The sequence below is a fragment of the Arachis ipaensis genome, chromosome B5 (genome assembly GCF_059453495.1).
Source record: "Arachis ipaensis isolate K30076 ecotype BB chromosome B5, ASM5945349v1, whole genome shotgun sequence".
In the NCBI taxonomy this organism is placed as follows: domain Eukaryota; kingdom Viridiplantae; phylum Streptophyta; class Magnoliopsida; order Fabales; family Fabaceae; genus Arachis; species Arachis ipaensis.
Genome location: NC_142440.1, coordinates 36,254,233 through 36,261,107, shown reverse-complemented (window position 1 = coordinate 36,261,107; position 6,875 = coordinate 36,254,233).

Sequence of the window (6,875 nt, the reverse complement as noted above, 5' to 3'; positions counted from 1 at the left end):
TCTCATAAGGGGTTTTCTTTAATCCTTTTCTAATGATGGTTCTATTTAGGATATAGCAAGCTATGTTTATAGCTTCAGCCCATAAAAATTTTGAAACTTCTTTCTTACAAAGCATTACCCTAGTCATTTCTTAGAGACTTCTATTTCTCCTTTCAACAACCCCATGTTGAGGTGTTCTAGAACATGAAAAATTATGAGAAATTCCAAATTCATCACAAAAATTTTCAAAATCTTGATTTTTAAATTCCTTTCCATGATTACTTCTTATATGGGCAACTTTCAAATCCTTTTCATTTTGAATCTTTTTACAAAGAGAAGAAAAGGCATAGAATGCATCATTTTCCTGAGCTAGGAAGAGAACCCATCCGAATCTTGAGTAGTCATCAACCACTAGCAAGCCATAATATTTTTCTCCCAAACTTTGAATTCTAGTAGGACCAAAAAGATCAATGTGTAACAGTTCTGATGGCCTTTTGGTAGAGATTCTATCCTTGGGTTTAAAAGAAGATTTTGTTTGTTTGCCCAATTGACAAGCATCACAAGTGATGTCCTTGTCAAACTTTATGTTAGGGATGCCTTAAACCAGATTTTTCTTAACAAGCTTAGAAATTTGGTACATGCTAGCATGTCCCAATTTCTTATGCCAAAGTCATTTTTTGGATTCTATTGAGGTAAAACAAGTCAGATTTTGATCTTTTATATCCTCTAGAGTGAGTCCATACACATTGTTACATCCTTTTTGCCTCAAACAAAACTACACCAGATTTTTCACAAATAACTAAGCAATCCAATTTTCTAAATATAACAAAATAACTAAGATCACATAATTGACTAATGCTTAGTAAGTTGTGTTTCAATCTGTCAACAAGAAAGACATCATTTATGAAAGATGAGAACTTTTTACCTACTTTACCTATGGCCACTATCTTTCCTTTACCATTATCACCGAGAGTCACAAAGCCTCTGGTGCACGAAATTGTAAATCACACTTTTTACAACTCGTACCACTAACCAGCAAGTGCACTGGGTCGTCCAAGTAATACCTTACGTGAGTAAGGGTCGATCCCACGGAGATTGTTGGTTTGAAGTAATTTATGGTTATCTTGTAACTCTTAGTCAGGAAAACAATAAAATAATTCACTTATCAAATTTGATTGCAAGGATTAAAAGGGCAGAACACAAATTATACTTGTATGCAATGATGGAGAATATGTTGGAGTTTTGGAGATGCTTTGTCTTCTGAAATTCTGCTTTCCTATGTTTTCTGATTCACACACGCACGTCCTCCTATGGCAAGATGTGTGTTGGTGGATCACCGTTGTCAATGGCTACCATCCATCCTTCCAGTGAAAAGGGTCCAGATGCGCTGTCACCGCACGGCTAATCATCTGTAGGTTCTCAATCGTACCGGAATAGGATTTACTATCCTTTTGCGTCTATCACTACGCCCAGCACTCGCGAGTTTGAAGCTCGTCACAGTCATTCAATCCCTGAATCCTACTCGGAATACCACAGACAAGGTTTAGACTTTCCGGATTCTCTTGAATGCTGCCATCAATCTAGCTTATACCACGAAGATTCTGATTAAGAGATCTAAGAGATATTCATTCATTCTACGGTAGAACGTAAGTGGTTGTCAGGTACGCGTTCGTGGAGGAATGATGATGATTGTCACGTTCATCACATTCATATTGAAGTGCGAATGGATATCTTAGATAGGAACACGCATGTTTGAATGGAAAACAGAAATACTTGCATTAATTCATCGAGACACAGCAGAGCTCCTCACCCCCAACAATGGAGTTTAAAGACTCATGCCATCAAAAGGTACAAAGTTCAGATCTAAAATGTCATGAGATACAAAATAAATCTCTAAAAGTTGTTTAAATACTAAACTAGTAACCTAGGTTTACAGAAAATGAGTAAACTATGATAGATGGTGCAGAAATTCACTTCTGGGGCCCACTTGGTGTGTGATGGGGCTGAGACTTAAGCTTCTCATGTTCATGGGCTGTTTTTGGGCGTTCAACGCCAGCTTTGGATCCTTTTCTGGCGTTGAACTCCAACTTGTAACTTGTTTCTGGCGCTGGACGCCAGACTGCAACATGGAACTGGCGTTGAACACCAGTTTACGTCATCTATCCTTGAGCAAAGTATGGACTATTATATATTGCTGGAAAGCTCTGGATGTCTACTTTCCAACGCAATTGGAAGTGCGCCATTTGGAGTCATGTAGCTCCAGAAAATCCATTCCGAGTGCAGGGAGGTCAGAATCCAACAACATCAGCGGTCCTTTTTCAGCCTGAATCAGATTTCTGCTCAGCTCCCTCAATTTCAGCCAGAAAATACCTGAAATTATAGAAAAACACACAAACTCATAGTAAAGTCCAGAAATATGAATTTTGCCTAGAAACTACTGAAAATAAACTAAAAACTAACTAAAACACACTAAAAACTATATGAAATTAACCCCAAAAAGTGTATAAAATATCCGCTCATCACAACACCAAACTTAAACTGTTGCTTGTCCTCAAGAAACTAGATAAATAAAATAGAATACAAATAATTTAAGAAGCAATAATATCTCAGAGTTTTTGAGTGAAGCTCAGATTCTAATTAGATGAGCGGGACTAGTAGCTTTTTGCTTTTGAATAGTTTTGGCATCTCACTTTATTCATTGAAGCTCAGAGTGATTGGAATCTATAGGAGCTCAGAATTCAGATAGTGATATTGATTCACCTAGTTCAGTATGTTGATTCTTGAACACAGCTACTTTATGAGTCTTGGCCATGGCCCTAAACACTTTATTTTCCAGTATTACCACCGGATACATAAATGCCACAGACACATAATTGGGTGAACCTTTTCAGATTGTGACTCAGCTTTGCTAAAGTCCCCAATTAGAGGTGTCCAGGGTTCTTAAGCACACTCTTCTTTTTGCTTTGGACCTTGACTTTAACCGCTTAGTCTCAAGTTTTCAATTGACACCTTCACGCCACAAGCACATGGTTAGGGACAGCTTGGTTTAGCCGCTTAGGCCATGATTTTATTCCTTTAGGCCCTTCTATCCACTGATGCTCAAAGCCTTGGGGTCCTTTTTATTACCCTTGCCTTTTGGTTTTAAGGGTTTTGGCTTTTTCTGCTTGCTTTTTCTTTTTCTTTCTCTATTTTTTTTCTGCAAGCTTTTGTATTCACTGCTTTTTCTTGCTTCAAGAATCATTTTTATGATTTTTCAGATTATCAATAACATGTCTCATGTTCATCATTCTTTCAAGAGCCAACATATTTAACAGTCTTAAACATCAAATTCAAAAGACATATGCACTGTTCAAGCATTCATTCAGAAGACAGAAAGCATTGCCACCACATGTAAATAATTAGAATTTATCTTATAAAAAACTCAAAAAATATTGCCTCTTATTCTAAAGAAATTCTTCTATTTTATTCATGTTTAATGATGATGATAAAATTAAATTATAGCTTAATTGGAGATAAAATAAAAAATATGGATACTAATTACTACTATATGACTCCTAAGGTAAAACTAAAATAAAAACAGTTATCACAGAATTAAGGCTAAGATTGGAATTTAACAACCTTTGTTCTGGGAAGTGGATGTTCCTCTAATCTGCGGGGTGCTTGGTCCTTCAAGAGATAATTTCTGGCGCTTCAATTCCCTTAAATCACGCCCTTGCTCCTCCTGTTCTTTAAGCAAATAGCAAAGAATGCTACTTTGTTCCTTCTGTTCTTTCTGTATTTGTTCCATAGCTTCTTGCATCTTGGTAATAGATGTTTCAAGATACTCCCAGTATTCAGATTGAGAGATTTCTGGGAGAATTTCCTGTGTTCTCTTCTTGATGGGGTCATCCTGTACTTGTTGTTTTTCCATTGATGCTTTGGTGATTGGCCGCTCAACTGAGATATACTTAGCTATTCCCATCCTTACTCCAGCGTCCTTGCAGAGCACAGAAATCAAGCTTGGATAAGCCAACCTGGCATCTTTGGAATTTTTGTTTGCAATTTTGTAAAATTCAATTGAAATCAGTTGATGAACTTCCACTTCTTTTCCCATCATGATGTAATGGATCATCACTGCTCTTCTAATAGTGACTTCAGAACGGTTGCTAGTGGGCAGCAGAGAATTCCCAATGAAGTCCAGCCATCCTCTGGCGACTGGTTTGAGATCTTCTCTTTTGAGTTGAATTGGGACACCTTTCGTACTGGTGGTCCACCTGACTCTAGGGATACATATATCTTCTAGAATCTTATCCAGGCCATTGTCTGTTCTCATCATTCTCCTATTGAAGGAGTCTGGATCATCTTTCAGCTGAGGTAGCTTTAAGATCTCCCTGATCTTGTCAGGGTGGGTATGAACAATCTTTCCTCTGACCAAGGTTCGATAGTCATAGAGAGAAGATCCAGATAGTCTTTGCTTGTCTGTTTGCCACATATTAGCATAGAACTCCTGGACCATATTCCTTCCCACTTTCGTTTCAGGATTAGCTAGGACCTCCCAGTTCCTGATTCGAATTTGCTCCTGGATCTCCGGATATTCATCTTCTTTCAAATCGAATCTAACTTCCGGGATCACTGATCTTAGACCCATTATTTTGTAATAATGGTCTGAATGTTCTTTAGTTAAGAAATTCCCTTGATTCCAAAGTGGTTTTGGAACACTCTCTTTCTTGCCTCTTGGAGTGGGTTGTTTTCCTTTAGGAGCCATGATCTTAGTGGGTATGGTTTAGTGATCACGGATAAACACACCAAACTTAGAGGTTTGCTTGTCCTCAAGCAAAAGAAAAGAAAGAAGAGGGATAGAAGGAGAGCTAGTGTAGGATGGTGGATGAGAGGAAGGAGGCCGAATGGGTTTTTAAAAGGGAGGGGGGGTTTCGAAAATAGGGAGAAAGATAAGATAGAAGATATGATTTTAAAAAAAATAAGTATGATAAGAAAAGATATAATTTAAAATTGAAAAGATATGAAAGATATTTGAAAAAGATAAAATTGGATTTTTGAAAAAGATAATATGGAGATTTGAAAAAGATATTGATTAGTTGAAAAGATTTTTGAATGAAAAGAGATAGATTTGTTTTGAAAATTTTGAAAAAGAGTTGAATTGGATTGAAAAAAAGGATTTGTACTTATGGATTAAGATACATTTAATATTTTTAAAGAAGGGTTTTTAGAAATTAGGGATTTTAGAAATCAGGGTTTGTAACATGTTTATGCAAGAAATCATGAATTGAAACATGAAAATTAAGATTAAAATGAAAAATATGAAGAAAAAACGAATTTACCTCCTCCCCACCATCCTGGCGTTCAACGCCCAGCTGTTGCTTCTTTCTGGCATTGAACGCCAGGAACTCCTTTGTCACTGGGCGTTTTTCTGAACGCCCAGGACGCTGTAAATCTGGCGTTAAACGCCCAGAAGGAGCTTCTTTCTGGCGTTCAACGCCCAGAAGATGCTTCTTTCTGGCGTTTAACGCCCAGATGGCTATCCTTACTGGCGTTTTCTTGCCAGTGAGCTCTTTTTCTCTATTTTGTGTGCAGAATCCTTCTGTAACCCTGTAAACTTATACAATTGACACTTTACCTTAGTATCAATGAACTTTATATAAACAAATAAAATCAAGAATAGGGCAAAATGCTTAGAGGAAGTGATGCCCTATGGCTGGGTTGCCTCCCAGCAAGCGCTTCTTTATTGTCTTTAGCTGGACCTTGCTGAGTTTTTAATCTAGCCTCAGCCTTGAGCACTCTTGCTCAACATTGCCTTCAAGATAGTGCTTGATTCTCTGTCCATTAACAATGAACTTCTTATCAGAATCAATATCTTGAAGTTCCACATAACCATATGGTGATACACTTGTAATCACATAAGGTCCCCCTCCACCGGGACTTCAGTTTCCCAGGGAATAGCCTGAGCCTAGAGTTAAACAACAGAACCTTTTGTCCTGGTTCAAAGATTCTAGATGACAGCTTTCTGTCATGCCACTTTTTTTATTTCTCTTTATAAAGCTTGGCATTTTCGAAAGCAGTGAATCTGAATTCCTCTAGCTCATTTAGCTGGAGCAATCTTTTTTCTCCAGCTAATTTGGCATCAAAGTTCAGGAATCTGGTTGCCCAGTAGGCTTTATGTTCCAGTTCCACGGGCAGGTGACATGCCTTACCATATACAAGTTGGTATGGAGAGGTCCCTATAGGAGTCTTGAATGCTGTTCTGTATGCCCACAGAGCATCATCCAAGCTTCTTGCCCAATCCTTTCTACGGGTATTTACAGTCTGTTCTAGGATTCTTTTTAGCTCTCTGTTAGAGACTTCAGCTTGCCCATTAGTTTGTGGATGATATGGAGTTGCCACCTTGTGGCGAATCCCATACCGGACCATGGCAGAGTAAAGCTATTTGTTGCAGAAGTGAGTGCCTCCATCACTGATTAGTACTCTAGGGACCCCAAACCTGCTGAAAATATATTTCTGGAGGAACTTCAGCACTGTTTCAGTATCATTGGTGGGTGTGGCAATGGCCTCAACCCATTTTGATACATAGTCAACTGCCACCAGAATATAAGTGTTTGAGTATGATGGTGGGAAAGGCCCCATGAAATCAATACCCCATACATCAAACAACTCAATCTCCAAGATTCCTTGTTGAGGCATGGCGTAACTGTGAGGCAATTTACCAGCTCTCTGGCAACTGTCACAGTTACGTACAAACTCTTGGAAATCTCTGTAGAGTGTAGGCCAGTAGAAGCCACATTGGAGGACCTTGGTGGCTGTTCGCTCACCTCCGAAATGACCTCCATATTATGACCCATGGCAATGCCATAAGATCCTTTGTGCTTCTTCTTTAGGCACACACCTACGGATTATGCCATCTG